The 23699-nt window shown below is 41.6% G+C and overlaps 1 protein-coding gene across 8 annotated transcripts in view; it reads left to right on the forward strand.

Moving 5' to 3' along the window:
- The first annotated feature begins 897 nt into the window (after nucleotides 1-897).
- Nucleotides 898-23699, forward strand: part of ZFAND6 (zinc finger AN1-type containing 6) — a 55756-nt gene continuing 32954 nt past the window's right edge. For 3 of the 8 annotated variants that reach the window (XM_026709578.2, XM_087941368.1, XM_087941369.1), the window contains exon 1: nucleotides 898-1001. The gene's annotated coding sequence lies outside the window, so the exon portion shown is untranslated. Of the gene's footprint in view, nucleotides 1517-19343; nucleotides 19639-23699 lie in introns of those variants that run through there. The other 5 variants (XM_026709575.2, XM_026709580.2, XM_026709581.2 and 2 more) reach the window with 3 other exon arrangements.

Raw genomic sequence — 23699 nt, forward strand, 5'->3', positions numbered from 1 at the left:
GAAAGAGAGAAAGAGAGAGAAAGAATAAGACAGAAAGAAAGGACGAAAGGAGGGAAGAACAAGAGAAAGAGAACAAGAGAAAGAGAGGAGAAAGAACGAGAAAGAGAGAGAAAGAATAAGACAGAAAGAAAGGACGAAAGGAGGGAAGAACAAGAGAAAGAGAACAAGAGAGAGGAGAAAGAACGAGAAAGAGAGAAAAAGAGAATGAGAGAAAGAGAAAGAATAAGACAGAAAGAAAGGAAGAAAGGAGGGAAGAACGAGAGAAAGAGAAAGAGAGAACAAGAGAGAGAGGAGAAAGAATGAGAGAGAGAAAGAAAGAGAGAGAAAGAGAAAGAAGACAGAAAGAAAGGAAGAAAGGAGGGAAGAATGAGAGAAAGAGAGAAAGAACAAGAGAAAGAGGAGAAAGAATGAGAGAGAAAAAGAGAAAAAGAAAAAGAGAGAGAAAAATGAGAGAGAAAAAGAGAAAGAAGACAGAAAGAAAGGAAGGAGGGAAGAATGAGAGAAAGAGAGAAAAAGAGGAAGAGAGAGAAAGAGAAAGAATAAGAGAAAGGAGGGAAGAACGAGAGAGAGAGAGAACAAGAGAAAGAGAGAGGAGAAGAGAGAAGAAAGAAAGAGAGAAAAAGAGAGAGAAAGAATAAGACAGAAAGAAGGGAAGAAAGGAGGGAAGAATGAGAAAGAGAAAGAACAAGAGAAAGAAAGAAAGAACAAGAAAAAAAGAAGGAAAGAAAGAGACCATAAAGCGACGGCACCGCCTTCTCCCGGGCGGCACGTGTCCGCTTTCGCCCGCCCGCTCGATTCTCGCCAATCAGCGCCCGCCCGCGTTGCTGCTTTCGGCAGGGGCGGGGCTTGAGGAGGCAGGAAGGAAAATAGGAAGAGCTGCGCGGCGGGAGGGGGGGCAGTCAGAGCGGAGACGCGGATAAAAGCGGCGGCTTGCGCGGCGCGAGACCACCAAGCCCTTCCTACCTCCTTCCCTCCCTCCCTCCCTCCGCGGCGGCAGTCAGGTGAGCGGAGTGCGCCTGCGCGGAGCCAGGTCTTCCTTGCTAGTTTGCTGTCTTGCCCCCCCTTCCCCCAGTCATTCCAAGAAGGGCCTGGGGAACCTCTCCATTTCCTTTCACTTTCTCCTTTCCACCCTCCCCACTTTTCCAACACGCCCCTCCTCCCGCACGCTTCTACACCCTCCCCGTTGCATGCACGAGCCTAGACAAGCCTACATTCGCGGTTTGTCCTACACATGCATGCCGAAACATTGACCCAACTCTCTTTCCCTTCCTGTACCCCGTTCGTTAAGAGTTAAGGAAGGTTGGGATGGGTAGTTGAGTGGTCTGCACTGCCCTCTCCAGAGAAAAGTGGGACACACACACACACAAAACCTAAGGAGGGAAGCCCCAGGCTCTTCTTCCCCTCTTGTACCCCATAAATGCAATTAAATCTGGAGGTGGGTAGCAGCGTTATTAGGATCCGCCTAAAATCGTGCTGAGCCTCTTGGCTAGAAATGATGTTTTCGGCGCAAGCAAGAGTGAGTGAAACGGTTTGGGCTGGGAGTGGGGAGTAGAAATATTTTTTTTAACAGCGCAGTCAATTATTTGTAGCTGATGGACCCTCGGTGTGTTTTTCGGTTTTGTGCATTCAGAAGGGAGCAAGAATGCAACGGTTGGGGTTGGTTAGTTGGGGAGGGTTGTGTGAAGCCAGGCCCGGTTGGGTGTAGTAAATACAGCTTATGACATAGTAAAGCGGCTCCCCGGCTTGAGAAAGTTTTGTGAGTTGTTGACCTTTAGAAACTTGTGCAAGGAGAAGGCAATGGCTTACAGAGATGTCAGATTCCAGGAAAAAGATAAGGGGATATATAGATTGTTGTTTTTTTGGTCTGCACACATCACAAATATTTTATTTTTTATTTATTTTGTTTGTCAAGCATGTATGAGAAAACAAGTGTAAGTATGAACATAACATATAGAACATATAACTATAAAGAGGTATAAGTATATACATAATAAATGAGTACAAATAAATGGATAAATGGGAACAGTAGGACGGATGGTAGGCAAATGTGTATAGTATATAATATTTAATAGGGAAAGTGTGTATATGGGGTGGGGAGCTGTTTTTGGATTGAGCTGTTTAAAAGAGTGGTCTTGGAAGGAAGAGCAGAGGAGAAAGGAGGGCTGTGGCAAGGTCACTTTTGAAACATTTAAGGCCAAGTGTGGGGTTTTTCTCTTTGTGTGTTTCCTGACCAAAACCTGAGTCTGAAGGAAGTGGGAAGGAGAGAGGGGTGGAGTTGCATCTGTGAAGTTCACCCACTCCATGGGATGAGTTGGTTTTGCCAACTTGGTTTCCACTGGACGAAGTTATTCTCAGCGTTCAGTACTGATAAATACCCCGCTTTAAGAAGCTGGAAGAAAAGACAGGGAAGTTGAAGGCGAAATGGGAAAACATGCAAAGAAGCAAACTCTTCCCATCCCATAATAGCTTCCTCTAGGGCTGGGAAGAAACATCTCTCAACTTTGAAGGTGGGGAAAACCCAGCCAGGGAGCAAGAAGAAGCAGAACCATTCTTTTTTTCTCCTCTTTTGCAACCAGAAAAATGACATGCATGTTTAGAGAGGCGTAAGAGCATCACACACATCTGTAAAGGATGCTTCAGATGGATGGGGAAAAATGGTACTAGAGAGGGGACAGGGTAATTTGCACAGAGAAGATTCCCTTAGCTTAGAGCTTAGACCAGGGGTCTTCAAACTCAACAGCTTTAGACAGATGATTAACAGATAGGTATTGATTAGAGACAAATGATAGATAGATAGATAGATAGATAGATAGATAGATAGATAGATAGATAGATAGATAGATAGATAGATAGATATCAGGGGTCTTCAAACTTGACAGCTTTAAGACTTGTGGACACCAACTCACAGAATTCCTCCTCTAGTCATGTTAGCTCAGGAATTCTGGGAGTTGAAATCCACAAAAACTTGAGAAAGTTTGAAAACCCTTGCCTTAGACCCAGCAAAGGTCTAAGTAGAGAGTAAATTTGGGTACAAGGACCAGGTTCTAAAATCCTGGAACAAAGTGATAATCCAAAACAAAATCCCTTTATTTATTTATTTTTCAAGTTCCTAAGCCCTTTGTGCTCAGATTTTTAAGATTGGCCTTTCAGTTTTTATGTTTTGTATGAGAAATAGCTCCATTGTTTTCAGAGGGGTCCTGCAAACAGCATTGAGGCTGCAGGGTCTCTATAATAAGGGACGGTCGCTTTCATAAGGTTGAAAAGAAGTGAGGGATGGCAGCCTGAAGCCCGATGAGGAAGGCAGCTGGTTGCCCATCCCTGGCTTCTCCTTTCAACCTTACGAAAGTGGCCATCCCTTGTTACAGAGGTAGAGAAGGAAGGAAAAGGGTTTTGGGTTTTTTTTTAAAGGCAATAATTCAGATGTGATCTTGGAAGGGACAGAGCCAACACTCGGTCCCCATCTAATAAACAAGATGACGGAAGTGAATTGAATCTTAAATAAGTTGTTGTTGTCCTTAGGTGCCCTGCCCTGAGAGCGGATGAGTCAGTCAGGTGACTAACATCCGTGGAGCACTTAGCCATGGTTCTGCTGGGGAGTTTTGTTTGCAACAAGCAACCTCAGCTCTCCAGGCAGGGCGAGCGATTCCTAAGAGCAGCTTTTTTAGGCCCCGCTGTAGTTTCTGTCCGTCCTCTTTCATAGAAGTCTAGAACTGGAAGAGGCCATTGGAGGTAGAGTTCTCATCTCACAATCAGGAGGCTGTCAGTTCGATCCTAGGAATAGACTCTCCTGCTAGAGTTGGACTAGATGACCTCCAAAGTCCCTTCCAACTCTGTTATTCTGTATTCTACACCCATGACACAGAGGTGGCATTCAGCAGGTTCTGACCAGTTCTGGAGAACCGGTAGTGGAAATTTTGAGTAGTTCAGAGAACCAGCAAATACCACCTCTGATTGGCCCCACTAGCCCCATCTATTCTCCGCCTCCCGAGTCCCAACTGATTGGCTGGGTCTTTTTTGGTTGCCCTGCACAGGAGAATGGAGCTGGAAAGCAGGTTAGTGGGGTGGGGAGGGATTTGGGGGACTTTGCAGTATCCTTCCCCTGCCACACCCTCCAAGCCTCGCCCACCAAGCCACGCCCACAGAACCGGTAGTAAAAAAAAATGAATCCCACCACTGGTTTTCTAAGTCTGAGATTCTAACCTCAATTTCTGGGCGGTCTCTTCTTCTAATCCAGCATTTGGAACCTTGATAACCCTGATGATGATTATAGGTAGTCCTCAACCTACGGCATCCATTGGAACCAGAATGTCCGTAGCTAAGAAGCAGGTGGTTAAGTGAATCACATCCCATTTTATGACCTTTTTTCCCCCAAACAGTTCAGGAAATCTCTGCAGTTGTTAATTGAAGCATGGATTTCTTAAGCAAATCTCGCTGCCTCCCCATTGACTTTTCTTGTTGGAAGCCAGCTGAGAAGGTTGCAGATGGCAATCCTGTGACCCTGGCATGCTGCATTTGTCATAAAGAGATGGCCAGTTACCAGTGCCTGAAGTTTTGTGCACCTGACTGTGGAGATGCTGCAATAGTTGTTAATAGAATAGAAATAGAATACCTTTATTGTCACTGTATTCCACAAATACAACAAAATTTGAAAGCTACTCCAGCACAGTTCCCCAAATACCACATCACAATTACACTACAGAGTTTTAAAAATTAAAATAATTATAATAATAATAGGACTAAATCACAAATGCACTGTTTGATTCAAGACAATTATTGCCTTGGAAAAGAAACTGTTTCTCAGTCTATTAGTCCTCATTTTAAGACACCTATAACGTCTCCCTGATAGTAACAGTTCGAAATATGAATGTCTAGGATGAGAACGGACTGTGGAGACTTTTTGTGCTCTAGAGAGGAGTCTGCTCTTCGCAATCTCTTCCAGAGAAGAAAGAGATGATTTTTTTTGTGCTGTGTTTATAACTCTCTGGAGCATCCTATCCACTGCAGAGCATCCAGTCTACCACACCGTTACACAGTATGCCAAAATGTTCTCGAAGGTAGAACGGTAAAAAGTAACCAGCAACTTCTCACCCAAACCACTCTTTAAGCAACCTTAGAAAGTGCAGGCACTGTTGGGCCTTCTTTGCAGTGGCTATAATTAAGTGTGAGAACTGCTTATAAGTTTTTTCAGGCTCTTGCAATTTTGAACAGTCGCTAAACAAATAATTGGTAAGCCGAGAGCTACTTATACAGTATTTATAATCTATTAAACTTGATTATGCCCATCTCAGTGGGACTGCTTCTTTATGTTTGCTCCAGGTTTTCTGCTATCAAAAAAGATGTTGAGACATGTTTGGAAAAAGTGCAGAAAAGAGCAACTAAGTTGATTAAAGGCTTGATGAAGAATGGTTGCAGGATTTGGGTTTGGCTAATCTAGAGGGGAAAAAATGACTAGGGGAGACACGATAGCAGTATTCCAGTATTTGAGGAGTTGCCACAAAGAAGGGGGGATCAATTTATTTCCCAAAGCACCAGAAGGCAGGACAAGAAACAATGGATGGAAACTAATCAATGAAAGAAGCAACCTAGAATTAAGGTGAAACTTCCTAACAATTAACCAGTGGAACAACTTGCCTTCAGAATTTGTGGGTGTTTCATCAACTTGTCTGAAATGGTATAGGTCTCCTGCTTGAGCAGGGGGCTGGACTAGAAGACCTCCAAGGTCCCTTCCAGCTCTACTCTGATTCCTATATATATATGTGTGTGTGTGTGTGTGTGTGTGTGTGTGTGTGTTTATTTATTTATTTATTTTTAGGTAGGTTTGGGATTGCAGACTTCATGTTGAGAATTATGTCTATGTTATTTTTTTGAATGATGTCTTGAGAAATTTATTTTTGACTATGCTGTTGGAAGCCTCTGGAGGTGTTTATGATAGTCTTCTGGGACAATAAGGTTTTGAGGTACCTTAGAAATACTCCAGTTTATATTTACATAAGCATTGGTAGGCCATCAGGTAACAGGCAAATATCTATATTTGTTGTTATTTTCTCTGCAGCCCCAGTGTTCACAGTAGACAATGTCTCAATTCACACATTGCACTAAGCCTGTAATGAGTTTGATTTAGGCTTAGCATATTATATGAATCCAGCCATTGTGGGTGGCGAAGTATAATTTATAGCTTGAGCAAAGTAGCCAATTGTGTCTTATCAACAAAGCATCAATACATTTGTACTTTGAGCATTGCTATTTTAGTGTCAAAAATGATTATTGTTTGCTATTTTGCCCTCAAGCTGAAAGGCTGGGTATATATAATACTTTGGATTTTATTCTGGAACGTTGCATCAAAGCGTATAGAAGTTTTCCAGGATCCCAATAAAACAATGCATTTTTTAAAAAAAAGTTACAGAGAGGTCCTCATGTTCTTCTACAATTGCTTGTTCGGAATCGCTTCTGAAGTGCTATGCACTGGTTATTTCACAACTTTGTGTGCTGCATTAAATATAAAAGACTGGAGGATTCAACAGCGGGTGGGAACTCAAAGCAACCTGCATTGCTGACTTTCTGACATTTCTTTTTTTCTTTCTTTAAATGAATGTATTAATGATTATAACTGCAACTGTTAACAACGAATGCAAAGTAAATGAGATGAGTAAAACGTGCAAAGGAAACAAGAAAGTAAGAATATAGTAAAGAGAAAAAAAACCAGTTGGCATAGTAAGAAATCTCTTTAATTTTTCCCCTAAGCATTTGCTCTTGTCTCTCTCTATTTCTGCAGTGGAACCTTAATTGGAATATCCAAACATAGATAAGATTCTTTGTCCCAAGTGACAGACTAAAATTATGGCAGGCTAGAAAAGTTGCTTTTAGATTGGGATTGCCACACTTCTTTCTTTCTTTCTTTCTTTCTTTCTTTCTTTCTTTCTTTCTTTCTTTCTTTCTTTCTTTCTTTCTTTCTTTCTTTTCTCTTCTTTTCTTTTAAAGTGCCCCGGATGAGGGGTGGGGGAGAGTAGAAGGAGAAGTGGATATGCCATTTCCCTTCACTTGCTAGATATCCCAACACAAAAGTATTACAAGAGATTTGCTGAAGAGGCTGATGGCTGGGGCACTTAACTGTGTTCTGCTACTGAGCACAACACCTGCCTTTATTATTATTATTATTAATTTTTATTAAACAATTTTTCTCATATACAACATCATTTCCATTCATTGCAATGCTTCTGTGACGATATACATACTTTTACATAAAATCTTAACTATCTGTACATTTATCTATATTCCTTAATCTATCTCTGTCCACTATAACATTTACCTTAATTATCCTATGGTCATATTCTCTATTCATCTCTATATCTGTTATTTAGCCAGTCATACAATGCATTCCACATCAAGTAATAATCCATTTCTTCTCTGTCTTTTATCTCCATGGTCAGCTTGTCCATCTTGGCACATTCTAATATCTTTTTTATCACATTTTCCTCTAGTGGCATACTATTCTTTTTTCAATTTTGCACATAACGTTATTCTTGCCAGTTAGTAAATGTAGCATTAAATATTCTGTTTTCTTACCATATCTGCCATTTTTGCAGACTTGAAAAATGGCTCATTGAGGGGTTGTTGTTGTTGTCTTGGAGTTGTTATTGTTCCTGGACACCTAACTGGATGTGTTAAAAATTCTCAGATACTTTTAGACTGTTTGTTCCCATGTCTTTGTTGACAAAAGCACGGGTGGTTGGCAACTATCTCTATAAAATTCACAAGTATGCCAGGCCTTTTTCCTATGGTCTATGCCTGGACTTGTTTTTGACAATATCCTTACCCTGAGGTGTGTAAGCTGATTAAAAAACAACAACAATCCAGGGCTGGGTATTCTAGGTGGTCCTCAATTTACGACCACAATTGAGCCCAAGGTTTCTGTCATTAAGTGAGATGCTCGTTAAGTGTGTTTTGCCCCACTTTATGACCTTTCTTACCACCCTTGTTAAGCGAATCACTGCAGTCGTTAAGTTAGGGACACTGTTGTTAAGTGAATCTGGATTTCCCCCTTGACTTTGCTTATCAGAAGGTCCCAAAAAGGGAACATGTGACTCCAGGACACTGCAACTGTCATAAGTATGAACAAGTTGCCAAGCGCACTGAATTCTGATCACCTGGCCACGGGGATGCTGCAAAGGTCGTAACTGTGAAAAATGGTCATAAGTCACATTTTTTCAGTGCCATTGTAAGATTGAACGGTCACTAAATAAACTGTTGTAAATCAAGGACTACCTGTATTAAGATCGTGTGTAGCAAAGCAGACCTGTTATATATAACTAGCTCTATACCCATGTTTCGCTACAAAACTGTGTGATCAGGCTTAGTTTTTGAGGAGGAAAATAAGGGGAAAAAATTCTGCCTCTGTCTATCCATCAGTATTCATCCGGCTAGTGTCCTGTCAGTGTGTGAGAGAGTTGAGGGCTGTTTGGAAATTGAAACAGTATTTGCTGTATGAGCAAGGAGACAGCAAGGAGCCTGGGCGTGGCTTACCTCAACTGTTCTGTACTAAAGTTGGTTGCTACTCTGAAACTGAAACTCCTCTCTCCCCTCTGCTTAGTGTTTTGCATTTGGAAGAGATTTCTTTTCGGGTGGGGAGGGGGAATAGAACTCCTTAGCATCAGAGCGTGTTAATAATAATATAGGAAATACTAACGCTGTTGATGGTCATTTCAAAAAATCCTTTCTTAGTGAGCACCTAAAAGCCAAGAGGAACATACGTGCCAAATTTCAACTTTGTAGGCTTTACGGTTCTGGAGATTTTGCAATGATACATGAGTGGTATTTCGCTTTTATACATATAGAATATTTGGGTTCTGACTGCAGAGGAGATATGTTGTTTTAATGTATGGATCCCAGTAAGCTGCTCATCTAATGTGCGGTCCAAATGGGATCCACATTGATTGTATTTTCAGGTGTGTGTGTTTTTTTAAAGAATTATCTTTAAAGACTATTCTCGGGTCATCTGTGTCAGGAGGCATTGTAGATATATTGCTCCACTGGTTTGTTTTTTTAAAGAAATGTTTACTTGGATTTTTGCCATCTCTTTTCTTAGTTTGGCAAAGGAACACATGTTTATGGAAAAGGAACACTTCAAAAATCTCATGTGGAGATGCCACATCAGTAGTCTATGAACCATCACTTAATTAAAAGAATCGGCTGGATTTAGATATCAGTTACTCCTGTGTTGACAAAATAACAACATAATGAGATAATTTTTTTTATTATTATTCCGAGGTGGCGTAATAAGCTGCTTTGTTATTTGATAGCTTGGTTTGTGCATCTTGGGGGAAACAATTTTATTTTTATTCTATTTTATGGGTCACAGGGATCTTGCTTGTTATAGCTGCTCTCTCAGTGATGAAAACTAGGAAACTGGAAGTCAAAGGGAACAACAAAGGAGATGTACAATTTCATTTCTGGGTTTTTATTTAATGCAGTTTGTTGAGGAAGCAGGTAAATGTTTGCCTTCCATTTATTTTTCTTCCTGGGCAAGCCACCGATTTAGGGAAGAGAAAATGGGACGATGGGAATAGTTTAGCACTGTTTTCCGCCAAATGATGTTGATGCCTTCTTTTTTAAAATTAGAAAAACAAAAAATAATTCTGACTTGTTTTTGGTTGGTTGATCATATATATCTACAGTACTTGTGCTGTCATGTATGGATAACCTGAAGCCTGGAGTGTAATAATAACTGCTTCCAGCTTGTATATTAAAAAAATTGAAATCTTCTGAACTGAGACTGCTTAATATTCATTCGACATGTAAATTTGATTTTTTTAAGCCAGTGCCTGTCTGTTAGGGTTAAAATTCAGCTTTTAATACTGGAAACTAATGAAGGATAGAAGCAATCTAGAACTAAGGAGAAATTTCCTGGCAGAACAATTAATCCATGGAAATTGGAAGATTTTAAGAAGAGAAATTTCCTGACAGTTAGAACCATTGGAACAGCTTGTCTCCAGAAGTTGTGGGTGCTCCGACACTGGAAGTTTTTAAAGAAAAGATTGGACAATCATTTGTCTGAAATGGTTTCCTGCTTGCATAGGGGGGTTGGACTAGAAGACCTTCAAAGACCCTTCCAACTCTGCTATTCTGTTAAATGACGTGTATCATGCTAGATCTGCATTTACAAGATGATTGATATTTCTTGCCTTGAACTTTTTAAAGTGATTAAAAAGGTCACAGTTCCCCAGAACATTCTTCAAAGTACTAAGTATTTTACAGATCAAGAAATACTTCGGAATAGTTTGAGTTTCTTGAGTATTGTATTTGAATGGTATTGGCTAGCATATGTCTTACTCTCAGGCTGCTGGGTTGGATAAAATCTTTTGAAATTTCATGATACCCAAGGACTGAGAACATTGCCCTGATGTGGCATTGAGACCTGTTTAACTTTGTTTTTAATTTTTTTCCCTTGCCTTATTGTGTGAGATTTCAAAAAAAAATTCTGTCTCTTTATTAAACTGTGGTGCCTGAAAAATTATCTTGAACTTCCAAGGACTTTATGAATGCCATTTAAAATGACCATGTTTCTTAAATGACCAAAGTTAAGAATGAAATATATACATTGTATAAGTCATAATGTATGTTTTTCCTTGCATTCCTATAATGACAAGGAGCAGCTGTAAATTGACTCTAAAACTAAAGATGTTTTCTGTTTTCAGATTGCTCTGTTGTAAGACCAGTTAATATTTGCAATGGCCCAAATTTCAGTAACATTGACTCTGAGGTGGAGATCTAATCTAATCTAATCTTGACCCTTACTTCAAATCAAGCCTTTATTATGATCATGCGGACAACACTCTGATAGAAACAAGCTAGTAAAAATGAACATATGTAAGGATAAAAGTGTATAACAAATATTCAGAGCAGATGGTACATAGAGAGAGACAGAGAATAGGGCAAGCCAGATATGTGAGAGAAGTGACAGATAGAGCTCATGCTATCCACCTAGATATTTTTTTAGGATAGAGTAAATATCTAGAAGCCGTCCAGGATTTCCTGTAGTATGAGAGCAGTGAAAAAGCATATGACCCAAGGCTTCTTTTGAGCTGATGGATATGGAGGACTGGTTTTGTCATCTTTCAACAGAATGGCAGCCGGCAATGCATCCAACCTGACTCAAAAGTCAAGACAATTTCAGGAGGAATGGTATCTACAGTAAAAAAAAGACCCAAGTGTTGGTGAGGCTGGAAACCAAGAGATCTAGATTTGAAAATAAATCTCCCAGACAGACTGTCAAAGAACATTTCAAACGCTTTTTGGAGAGAGTCCTAAGAAGTTATGTTCAGATGTTCCTTTGACCATCTTATTTGCAGCCGGGGAGGGCAGAATGAAGAATGATGTCTAGTTTAATGAAAAAAAGGAATGGGGTGACATGAGAGCAGTGTTCCAATATCTGAGGGGCTGACACAAAGAAGAGGGAGTCAAGCTATTCTCCAAAGCAGTGGTCGCCAACCAGTTGGCCGGGGACCACTGGTGGGCCGTGAGAAAATTTTGATGGTCCGCAGAGAAATGTCACCCCCAAAGCAATTAATCCAGGCTGTGTGGGAACACAAGGCTGAGCTGCCCACATGGCCTGCGGGAACACAAGGCTTCGGTCACTTGCATTGAGAACAACACGAGGTAGTGAGGGGAAGGGCAGAAAGGGTGGAGGGGGGAACTTGTCCCATGCGTCTCGCCTGGCCACCAGACTGCTTCTTTCTGCTTCTTTCTTCTTCTGCTTTTGGCTGCACACAAGGAAAGCAGCAAAAGTCTTTCTTTCGCTCCCCCAAAGTCCACCAGAAATGAGTCTTTGGGACCCTGCAAGGCATCCTGCTTCAAAAGGTTGCACCAGCAAAGACTCATTTCTGGTGGAGTTTGTGGGAGAGAAAGAAAGACTTCTGCTGCTTTCCTTTGCATGAAGCCAAAAGTCAGTCAGTCTGTCTGTCTGTCTCTCTCTCTCTCTCTCTCCTCCCCCTGAGAATGGAGCTGGAGATAGTATCCTACGATCCCAAATAAAGAACAAATGATCGGTAGAAAAACAGGGTGGGGGATTTTCCTGCAGACTTTTTGGAGGATTTTCCCAGGGTCTCTGGTCCACAGGATTTAAAATGATGAGTTTGGTGGTCCCTGAGGTCCAAAAGGTTGGCGACCCCTGCTCCAAAGCACCTGAAGGCAGGACATGAAGCAATGCATGGAAACTAATCAAGAAGAGACCCAACTTAGAACTAAGGAGAAATTTCCTGACAGGTAGAACAATTAACCAGTGGAACAACTTGCCTCCAGAGGTTGTAGGTGGTTCAACATTGGAGGTTTTTAAGAAGATTGGACAGCCGTTTGTCAAGAATGGTATAAGGTCTACTACTCTTAAGATCTCCCAAGGCCCCTTCCAACTCTGTTATTCTGTTACTGTGAAGCTACCTGAACAGAATTGTGTAAGTCTGAAAGTACATCTCTCCCTCCACCATCTCCTTTACCGCCAAAGAAACTAGGGAGAGTCACTTCCAGGCCTGTTGCTCTTCCCATAATCTCTGGGCTCCGTTGCCTTTCATTTCATGATTCCCTTTTAATGACTTGACTCCAGAGTTGTAAAAACACTGGAGTTTTTGAGAAGAGATTGGACAACTATGTTTCTGAAATGGTATAGAGTTTCCTACTTGAGCAGGGGATTGGACTAGAAGATCTCGCAAGGTCCCTTCCAACCTTGTTTTTCTATGTTCTATGATGCTTGCCATTAACTGGTTTTTGAATAGCTAGATTGGCTTAAAGTGGCCCTTTAGAACAATAGGAACACATTCTACTTTTGTCTTGATGCTGTACTTTTTATCAGCTGTGCACTTGTGGGTGGTTGTTTATTTGTGGAGAAAAAGGAGCTACCTTTCTGATGCAGTAGGCGGTTACGGCCGTTTTATTCCTCGTAAATTTAGGTGTAGAAAACAGTCTATTCAGTTTACACTCCAGCCAGTATGTCAGGGTGTTATTTACCAGCCAGATTTTGGCATGGCCTTCTTAAATCTCCTTTTCCTTTGTCTGTACTGTACCAGAGGTCAGTTTTGGAAACATCCCTTCATTTGTCACTCAGCTGCCAAAAACCACTTGGGGCATCTTCATTCTTGAGTCAAGCAAAGGAGCAGCTGACTTGAGCAAAAGGAGAGATTCTCAAACTGCAGCTGAGGAAGGGAATAAAGATATCTGTGTCACAATTTGGGAGAAGGCAGCTGCTGTTGCTGCTTGTCATACTTCTGAGAATTCACTAGCTAATGAAGTTAAAAGAGCAGAGTCATTCTTTTGCTTGGCTGATTTCTGTTAACTGACAAGAGTTTTAGTTAATGTTTTGAAAACAAACTTAGAGCTTTGGTACCAAGCAGTCTGGTATTTCTCCAGAGCAGAGGAACTAACCTGCAAAAGTGCTCTCTGAGCTTGGTTGTTTTCTTGCAGATGTTTCATTACCCAAACTAGGTAACATCCTCAATGCAAATGCTATTTCCCTTCTAGCACTGATGATGTTACCTAGTTATGGTAATGAAACATCTGCAAGAAAACAACCAAGCTCAGAAAGCACCCAGGACCCCAATTAAAATTATTTTTTAAAAAAGTCAAGCATTCAAAAGTTAAGTTTTAAAAGCTGCTGGGCCAAAGTAAGATTTTTTTCCCCATGTGACCTAGCTATTCTTAAGACTCTACATAGAATAATCTTTTACTGAAATCTGGGACAGATGAGAAACTTGTCATCTGGGAGTGTAGCCTAGTCCCATGATGGTGAACCTATGGACGCATGCTGGAAGTGGCACACAGAGCCATCTTTCCAGGCATGCCAGCCATTGTCCGTTGTTCTTCCGTGTTCATGCGCCAGCCAGCTGGCCTTCATGTGAGTGGGAGCACTGGAAACTGGAAGAACAGCTCCCCAGTGCGCCAGCTAGTCTTCGCGCATGCATATATGTTAAAAACCAGAAGACCAGGTGGCCGACGCGCATGCATGCACTGGGAAACTGAGCTTCCAGTTTTTGGCACTCCCGCATGGTGCCTCAGAGAGCTACTCTTTTGGTTTCTGGCACATGCATGTGCTCTCGTTTTGGCACTGGGTGCCAAAAAGGTTCACCACCACTGGCCTATTCCACTAGATGTCTAACTCTTGCTTCCCTCCCAAATCACAGCATAGGAGGGAAAATGTCCTATTCCTAGTGCTTCCTTATCAGGCACACCTTTCCCAAATGGAAGAAAAAAGCCAGATTAACTGTTTTTGTGTGACCTGCATGAAAGATAAAAGATATAATAACACGGTGTGGCATGCAAAAGGACATTGCCCTCTGATACTATTCAACCCACCAGGACAGGTCTAAGGGGTTGATCCCAACCTCCACCAGATCCAGTTCACCCTTCTACTTTAATTTTTTACGCAGTTGAAAAATAAGGAATTCACTGCAAAAGAAGAATCGAGCCAAATTATTGTTCCCAGAGCAGTAAGAACAAAATTGGCAAATGCATAAAAGGAAACATTTGAATAAATAAACTGTCCTTAATTTACAACATCAGAAATCTTTGGCTACCGGAATTGTGCAATGAATGCCAGATTTCTGGATATTTTTAGTGTACAGTACGGCAAAATTTCCTGAAAGAGCAGTCATCTTTTCCTATAAAAATATAATGACTGTTTCTGAAGAGATGACCCTGAATTTAAGACAAACCCATGGTAGTGGAGGCCAATGCAAAACAAAAAAAATTATGCCTGCATTAATGGAGTTTCAGTCAATTTAAGATGAGTGTGTTAAAGGTAAATTATGTACAAGAGAAATTGGATCATTTTCAGATAAACTCAGTATCTCCATAGAAATATGGTAAAGCGTGTTAAAAATACCATCACTGAAGAAATCTAACCCATTTAAATGTTTATCTTCCCATACTGTCAAATGGATCTTTTTAACTCAAATTGTCTCATTTTTTGGTCATTCTCCCAATTTTTGCTGCCAAACTTCCAAGCTTAATTTTAGGCATTTACCACCAAAAACTTTGGATGCAATTCATCATGTCCTAAGCAATAAAAGTAGACATTGAGGTCCATTAAGGAAGCTGTTTTGTTATTTGATGCTGGAGATCTTTTTTTTAATGTGTCGATGATGTAGTAACATTTAAGCTTTCTCTTCAGACAGAAGATGCTAACAAAAGTCGATATTTCTGAAAGCTGCACAAATAAAGCATTGGGTTGTGTTTTTTTTTTAGAAAAGCAAGAGTGCATGTGGAGGCAATTAGAATATTGCTGTACATTTGTAGAAATTTTTTTTACTGAAATATGAAAATGAAAAAGTGCTGAGATTAAAAGGCAGTTTATTTTGTTTTCACACTTTCCTCAGGAAGTAATTTTTAATAGAATACAATGCTTTTAATAGAATAGAATACAGTGCTTTTAAATAGAATTAAAAAGTACCTGAAGGTGGAAAACATCCAAGTGGTTTAAAAAGCTGCGAACTAATCCTTAATTTTTGGCTTTGCCTGTCTTATGAATGATTATGTCTTAAGAATGATTGCTTTAAATAAGAATATTTCTTTTCTCTATGGTCTTTGTTGGTATAATTCCTACTTGTTTCTTCCTTACAAGAATCCTGGGAGGATAGTCAGTCTTCAAAGTGGGACTGGATCAAGATCACTTGAGATACGATTAAATTGAAATTTCATCTTGGATTTCCCTGATTCAGGTTCACAGCTGTGAAAACAAAGATCCCAATTATTTTGTAAAAACATGCAACTTTGTTCTGCAATAAAACGTTGCAATGGGTTCAAGAATCCAAACATTCTTTTTCTGGGCTGTTTTCCCTCCTTAAGATGAAGTCTTTCTAAAGTTTGGCAAACTTCAGCTTCTTTGAAGCCTGCAGAAAGCAGCTCTGCCTTGTGTAAGACAAAGTGTGAATGCTGCATTTGTGTATTTTGTGATCTTTTATTTATTTATTCATCCATCACATTTCTTTTACCACCCATTTCACCTAACTGACTTTTCTTTGTTGGCTCGGAAAAAGAATTTTCCCAAGATAAACTCAGTTTGCTAGAATTATGGGTGAATTTGAGCAGATCTGGTAATCTGTGCAGGACAGATCCCTAACGGTCAACTAAAACAGGCAGTGAAAGGGTAAAGAAATTGAATCTGGATCACTCTTCCAATTTTCTGCACGTGTGCTTCTTCACCTAAGGCCATAATTAAGCCCCACAGTTCTGTTGCTAAGTGAAACATTTGTTAAGTGAGTTTTGCCCCGTTTTTGCCACCTTTCTTGCCGCCATCATAAAGTGAAACACTACCATTGTTAATTAGTCACATGGTTGTTAAATGACTCTGGCTTCCCCACTGACTTTGCTTGTCAGAAGGTCACAAAAAGGGGATCCTGTGACCCCAGGATACTGCGACCATCATAAATGTGAGTCTGTTGGAAGCAGAGGTGGCATTCAGCCGGTTCTGACCAGTTCCGGAGAACCGGTAGCGGACATTTTGAGTAGCTCAGAGAACTGGCAAATACCCCCTCTGACTGGCCCCGCCCCCATCTATTCTCCACCTCCCGAGTCCCAGCTGCCGAGTCCCAGCTGATTGGCTGGGTCTTTTGTTGCCCTGCACAGGAGAACAGAGCTGGAAAGCAGGTTAGTGGGGTGGGGAGGGAATGGGATTTTTTTAGTAACCACCTCCTGCCATGCCTACCAATCCACGCCATGCCCACCAATCCACGCCATGCCCACCAAGCCATGCCATGCCCACAGAACCGGTAGTAAAAAAATTTTGAATCCCACCACTGGCTGGAAGGAGTCAGAATTTGGATCACATGACCATGGGGATGCCACAACGGTTGTAAGTGTGAAAAAGAGCTATAAGTCACTTTTTTCAGTGCTGTTTTAACTTTGGTCTGTAAATGAACTGTTGTAAGTCAAGGTTTAGCTGTACCCAAACACAGCAATAAAAACCTTGGAACAGCTTCTCTCCCCAGAATTTTTTTGCAGTGTCTAGTTTTCCACCAAATCTGAGGACTTAAAGACTATATACAAGAGTCTGTGCAATGACTGAAGTTACAACGTCACTGAAAAAAAGTGACTTACGACCGTGATCACACTTAAAACCATTGCAAGCAGGGGCGTGATTCAACTGGTGTTACTACCGGTTTGGTGACTACGTTTTACACACGCGTGTGTAAAATAACCTTAGGCTGTGCTACCCAGACAGCTGAAAGCACTGTGCACAGGTGTGCAGCGTTTGAAAAGCCTCTTTTTCCCTGCTTTTTCAACCTAAGCTGTGCCGCGCAAAGTAGCTGAGGTTGAAAAGGCAAGAAATAAAGGTCAGGTAAGAGCCCAGGTGGGCCAAACAGCAGCAAATGCAGAACCGGTTCTGTGTCTGCTGCTCTTCAGAGCTACCGGCTCTATAGAACTGGGCAGAACTGGCAGCATCCCACCCCTGATTGCAAGGGATCAAAAGTCAGGCACTTAGCAACTGACTCTTACTTATGATGGCTGCAGTGTCCCTGGGAGGTCACGTGATTTCCTTTTGCAACCATCTGACCAGCAAAGTGAATGGGAAGCCATATAACAACTGTGGTACTCACTTAACAAATGCAGTGATTCACTTAACAACTGCAGCAAGGAAAGCCGTAAAATGGGGCAAAATTCACTCCACAGCTGTCTCACTTAGCAACAGAAATTTTGGAACTCCATTGTGATCATATGTCCAGGTCTGTCTGTGCTTGTTTTACAGCCTGATGCATGTGTGAGATCCTGATGGGACTGTATTGTTGTTTTCTCAGCTGTATGGAAAATAACAACTTGAAATAGTGTCTTTTTTTTAGTAGGAGGGAACTATCACCTTGCTGGTTGAACCCCCCCCGGGGGGGGGGATGCAGAGACGTTGAAAACAGCGTGGGTGGCACTTAACAATTTTGCAAATAGGAAAAGGTTGATCTTGTCTTTTAAAATAAAACAATATTTAAAAAGAAATATGGGAGAAATATAAATATATAATATTACATATTTTGACTGCAGCCAGAATTGCTTATGCCCAATGTTGGAAACATGCGTGTATACCAGCAGATGAGTTGATTATTAACAAAATAATGACTTGTGCCGATATGGATACATTAACTCTGTTGTTACAAGAGAGAGAGAGAGAGAGAGAGAGAGAGAGAGAGAGAGAGAGAGAGAGAGAGAGAGAGAGAGAGAGAGGAGACCGAATATTATAAGATTTGGGAAAAATGGTATGACTGGATTGAGCAAAGATAGATAAATGGATGATGAAAAAATTTATGATAAGCAACATATAAGTTAAATATTTACATTTGCAGAAATTGTATATATTTGTAAATAATGCACAAAATAGTAGTATAAGATATATGTTACAATCTGTTGAAGTTAAGATAGTTACATTCTTTGTGTTAAAGGTATAAAAGATTAAGAAAGTTTATTTAAAAAATAAAAAATAAACAAAGAGCAGGGGAGGTGTTGGAAGAATTATCTTCTGGGTTCAGTTCCAAGTGGGAAGAAAGAAACTGGAAACATGGAGGCTGTTTGGAAAGAATGGTGGACAGGACTACATGGCTTGGAGCTCCAATGTAAAAAGCAAGATCACATGCTTCAGGATGTTGGGTGAAGGAAAAGAAGAAAAGGGCTTTGGGCAATTCCTATTATAGTTCTACTGGAGTTCCCTGGAGTAGATCTTTGTTATGTAAAATAGACTGGCCTAGGCCAGAGTAATGGTCCATTAGCAAAGGTGTGGGGTGGAGCTGAGTTTCTGCTTCTCTGAGTTTCTACTTTTCTTTTTAGGGGAAATCTGCCTTTTTAGTATATCCTAAAATATTTCATTTTCTTAGGAGACGGGTGGTTTTAACTTCCAACAGAGGTAAATCAATTGCCTTCCAATGATGTGGGTTTTTTTTTTTTGCAATTTGCAAAGTTTTGCTTCACAACCAGCTTAATCATAACAGGCTGACCTCAATCTCACACACGTTTATTTCAAGTGACTTCACCTTGCTCGTGCTGTGCTTCTTGACAGGCACCTTACAACTACCCGAAAGTTCCCCAAAACATAACTAACTTGTTTTCCTTTTTGTTTACCTCTCCACCCAGCCTTGCTCTGCCTTGTGGGTGTCGCATTTGTGGCGTTTTTGGACTGCCCGTTTCCCTATCAAAGTTGCCTTTTTTCTTTTTTTTCCTGCTGGGTTGCCGTGCTGTACCTTTAAGAAACCAGCCTGCTCAGCAGTGCCTTAACCTGCTGAACCTATCTTGCTAGCGAGGAAAAAGTTCTTTAAATAATAGATATTAGCCTTTACCAATTAGGATTATAAGCTTTGCAAACAGGGTGGAGTTTTCCCAGTTTGGCCAGTCATGTTGCAGAAAGGTGGGGCTTGAATGCAAAAGGATAGGCTGCACTGGAGTACCAGCTTCCAGTGAAGTTAATCTGGGGTGAAGCAAACAGGAAAAAAAAATTGTGCAGAATTTGTGGGTAGGCTTGGTTTTTTTGTTGTTCTTGTTGTTGTTCGAGTGCTTGATTGCGTTCCACTCGGGGTCTAAGGCAACCCTTCTGAGGAACCAGAGTAGTGTTGTTTTTCCGAGGCTGGCAGGCTGTTATAACAGGGAGAAGCCAAACAAAAGGGATCTTTTGGAGCAGGAAATCAGGTGTCCAGAAACAAACTTTGTTTTCCCGTGGAAACTTCCTTAAAAAGAAAAAAGGGAAAAAAGAAAGTTGGGTAAGGGAGAGGAAAGATGGTTTTACAGTGCTGTAAACTAACAGGTCTGTTTCTGGATGACAGGGCAGCTTCTGGCTGTGTGCTCTTTTTTTTAAGCTTTTCACTTTTGGGGTTTTGGGGGGGTGAATTTGGGTGGGATGAGGGCTTTCTTTTCCAGAGGGGCTGAAGTTGTGAAGTGAAATGCTTCCTTGGGGCCAGGGGCTGTTTGTTTGTTGTTTCAGCGGGCCTGGGGAATCTCTTGGGCAAAGACTTGAAATAACAGAATTTGTGGAGGCTTTTTTTGGGGGGGGGGGGGGTGTAAACAGCCCAAGTGGTGAAACCCAGCTGGGGTGATGTGTCAGTTCGCCTTTTGCAGCTGATTTTGTTGTAACGGAGTGAATAAGAGACCTTCCTTTCTTCAGTTGTATATAATTTGGGGTGTTGCTTTGAAACCTGTGCAGGAGTGAGTGGGCTCCCAAGAATAGCAGAAAACTGCAAGGAAAAAAAAATATAGTCTCTTACTTGGGAATTGGGGATGTGCAGCTTGGTGGTTGATAAATACCGTATCTTTTGCTGTCCCTTCTAGGTAGCCCTTGACTTATAATCCTTTTCATTTAGTGACCCTTCAAAATTACCAAAAAAGTGATTTTTAATTGGTTTTCATGCTTACAACCTTGGCAACATCCCCATGGTCATGTGGTCAAAATTCAGGCAAGTATTTATGGCATTTTCCCAGGGTCACATGATTCTTGCCTAAGCAGGGAGTTGGACTAGAAGATCTTCAAGGTCCCTTCCAACTCTGTTATTTTATTCCCATTCCATTCTATTCTATTCTTCATTCCATTCTAATCCTATCCTATCCTGCCCAGCTGGCTTCCAACAGGTCAGATCAATGGAGTTGGGTGGAGCCAGATTCAATTAATGGCCACACAATTCACTGAACAACTGTTGCGATTCACTTCACCATGGCAAAAAAAAGGTTGCAAAGCTCCCTTTAATGACTGCTTTGTTTAGCAACTGTCATGTTCAGTAAGTCAAGGACTAACTGTACTCTTCGGAGTAAAGCTGCCTATTTTGGAGGCGACGGGAGTGTGTACCTCTGAGCGTTAAGAGGATCTGCCACCGTGTGAGAAGGAAGTTGTCAAATTGCCGGCTTTTTCATTCCTGAACAAATGTGCGGTCACGTTTTTTCACGGATTGGCCTATGCTTCAGCTTGCCTCAGCCTTGACTTCTCTGGGATGAAAGTCAGGGATTTGGGCAAGGAAGGGAGGTGTCAGCTGTTCGGAGCAAATGTTTTTATATCTGGGACGGTTTCTGGAGGCCATGAAAAGGACCAGCTGTCTTTCGGTTGCCTACCCCAAGGTAAGGAAGTGTTGGTGGCAACGGGGACATGTTGACAATCAGATCTGAAGAGGGTGGGACCCTAGGCCAGTGCTTTCCAGTATCTTAAGAAGCCTCCCAGTTAAGTCAGTGGAACCGACCGTGGAATTAATTGACGTGACTTATGATTTTGACAGATTGGACGGGAGGAAAAATCCCTTTGCTATGTGTGGTCGAGTTCTCCCTTGCTTGGAAGGTGTCATGCCCCTGGTGGGGACTGACTCTGAAGGAGAGGAGGAACAGCCGAAGGGGAGTGGAAGTGTGGTTCCGGAGGTTGTGGAGGAGGCTGGGGAAGGGCAGAGGCTGGCTGGGCAGTCAGAGAAGAACCCAGGCCCATCCCCTCTCCATCCTAGGACATGCAGGGAGGAGAAGATAAGGAAGAAACATGGTCTACTGGAGAGGAGAGGGCCTTGATCCTCTTCATGGGCTGCAGCTGTGACAACTGGATAAGAGAACGGACATGTGTACAGGCGAGCGCTGGAAACAAAGCGTGGAAATATCTCTAGTTTATTGTTCCTCTCTGAGTTTGGTGTCCTTCCCAGTGTATGTTCTGATGTCTGTGGATGTCTTCAAGCCCTTTTCTTGCCTGGTTTGTGTTGTTTTTTACTCTTTATAATTTAAACAGCATTTCCTCCTTCTTGTAACTGGTTGTGTGGGAGTTTTTTGTCTCCAGTCAAGGATATTTGGAGCTTGGAAGCAAAGTGAAGGAATAAAAGGGGCTTCATCTGTTTTTTGTGTTTATTTTGTATCCCACCCTGGATCATCAAATGCTCGAAAAACTTCCTTCCAGGTGCTGTTGACTCTCCCAACAAATTGGACAGAATAGAAATGGGCTGACTTCTTCCATTCCATCATACCTTTTCTTTTTCTTTCTTTTTAGAAAGCAACGTTTCAAATCTCCAATGCCTTGCCTGGCGAAATGTTCTTTTGTATTCAGATAAGGAATTTCTCTGTATGTTTTAATGCACATGTTTGAACAATTCAGGTTTTAGTGCTGGGGATGCTACATGCCAGCTGTATGTGCTGCATGCAGGGAAAGCAGATGTCTTACAGTTGCATTTTTTTTTAAAGTGGATTTCAACTTGCTGTTTTGTTAATATTTTTATATGCAGCTGGGGAATTCTGGGAGTTGAAGTCCACACATCTTTAAAAGTTCCTGAGGTTGAAAAACAGTGTTGTATTTCATTATTAGAGGAGTTGTCTCCCAATCCCCCTTCCATCTAATATAATGATGTTTGGCTTTGCTTATTCAACTCTTGAGAGATATACAGGTAGTCCTCAATATACAACTGTTCATTTAGCGGCCGTTCAAAGTTACAATGGCATGAAATAAATTACTTAGGATTGGTCTTCACAGTTACGACTGTTGCAGCATCCTTGCATGAGCGAAATTTGAATACTTGGCAACCAGTATGCATTAACAATGATAGCAGCATCCCGGCGTCAGAAAAGGATTGTAAAATTAGGTACAACTCGCTTCACAGCCTACTTGCTTAGCAATAGAAATGGTGGCCCCAGGTGTCACAAGTTGAGGACCAACTGTAATATATAGCATGTGGTGAAGGAGTCAGAGTCAATCCTTTCCTCTCTTCAATGAAGTTTCTTGAAGCGGTTGATATTGCTCTCATCCTAATCTAATTCGTGGTGGTTATGAAGCTGAGAGAAGAAGGAAGGGGATCCACAGATGATTATTTGAGTTCTTTGGAAGAATGGAAGGATAGATGGAATCTAAGAACAGTGTTGGGCAGCTTCTGTGAACTGTTCACACAACCTTCCTCTTCTCACTTGGCAAACCACTTACAAAGCAGAATAACAGATTTGGTGATGGGACCTTGGAGTTCTTCTAGTCCAGGGTTCGGCAACCTTAAACACTCAAAAGAGCCACAAAGTTCATAACCAGAAGCCCCCCATTCAATTCTGGAGCTGACCGGATGTCCGATTCCCCCCACCATAGAGTCTCCTCCTAGCGCAACATCCTTTTTTTTCTCCTCTGCTGACTGGAAGTCCGGTTCCCCCACCATAGAGTCTCCTCTGAGTGCAGCGTCCTTTTTTCCTTTACCTGTCCTAACCAAATGCCCTGTCAATTGTGGAGCCGACTGGAAAACCTGCCCCTTGCCATAGAGTCTCTTCCTGGTGCCACGTGCTTCTTCCTCACCCAGAAGCTCTTCTCAAAATTGTGGCGGCGACCGGTGACAGGGAGCTGCAGCAGAGGGATGAAAGAGCCACATGCGGCTCCAGAGCCATGGGTTGCCGACCCCTGTTCTAGTCCAACCCCCTGCTCAGGCAAGAGACCCTATACCCATGATGGCGAACCTATGGCAGCCCTCCTGGAAGTGGCTTGCAGAGCCATTTCTGCTGGCACGTGAGAGGTCACCCGGAAAAGCACCACTGCGCATGCAACATGGTTGTCTAATCTCTTCTTAAAAACTTCCAATATTGGAGCATCCACAACTTCTAGAGGTAATACATCCCACTGGTGAATTGTTCTCACTGTCAGGAAATTCCTCCTTAGTTCTAGGTTCCATCCAGTTTTAGCTTATAAGGTGGGTTGCGCAAGAAGTATGACAAGTCCATTTTTTAAAAAGGTATGTAAGTTGGCAAATTCATCAGATTTATAGATGGACAGTTGA

Source organism: Pseudonaja textilis, chromosome 13 (genome assembly GCF_049901715.1).
Source record: "Pseudonaja textilis isolate UNSWEBS1 chromosome 13, rPseTex1.2, whole genome shotgun sequence".
Classification (NCBI taxonomy): domain Eukaryota; kingdom Metazoa; phylum Chordata; class Lepidosauria; order Squamata; family Elapidae; genus Pseudonaja; species Pseudonaja textilis.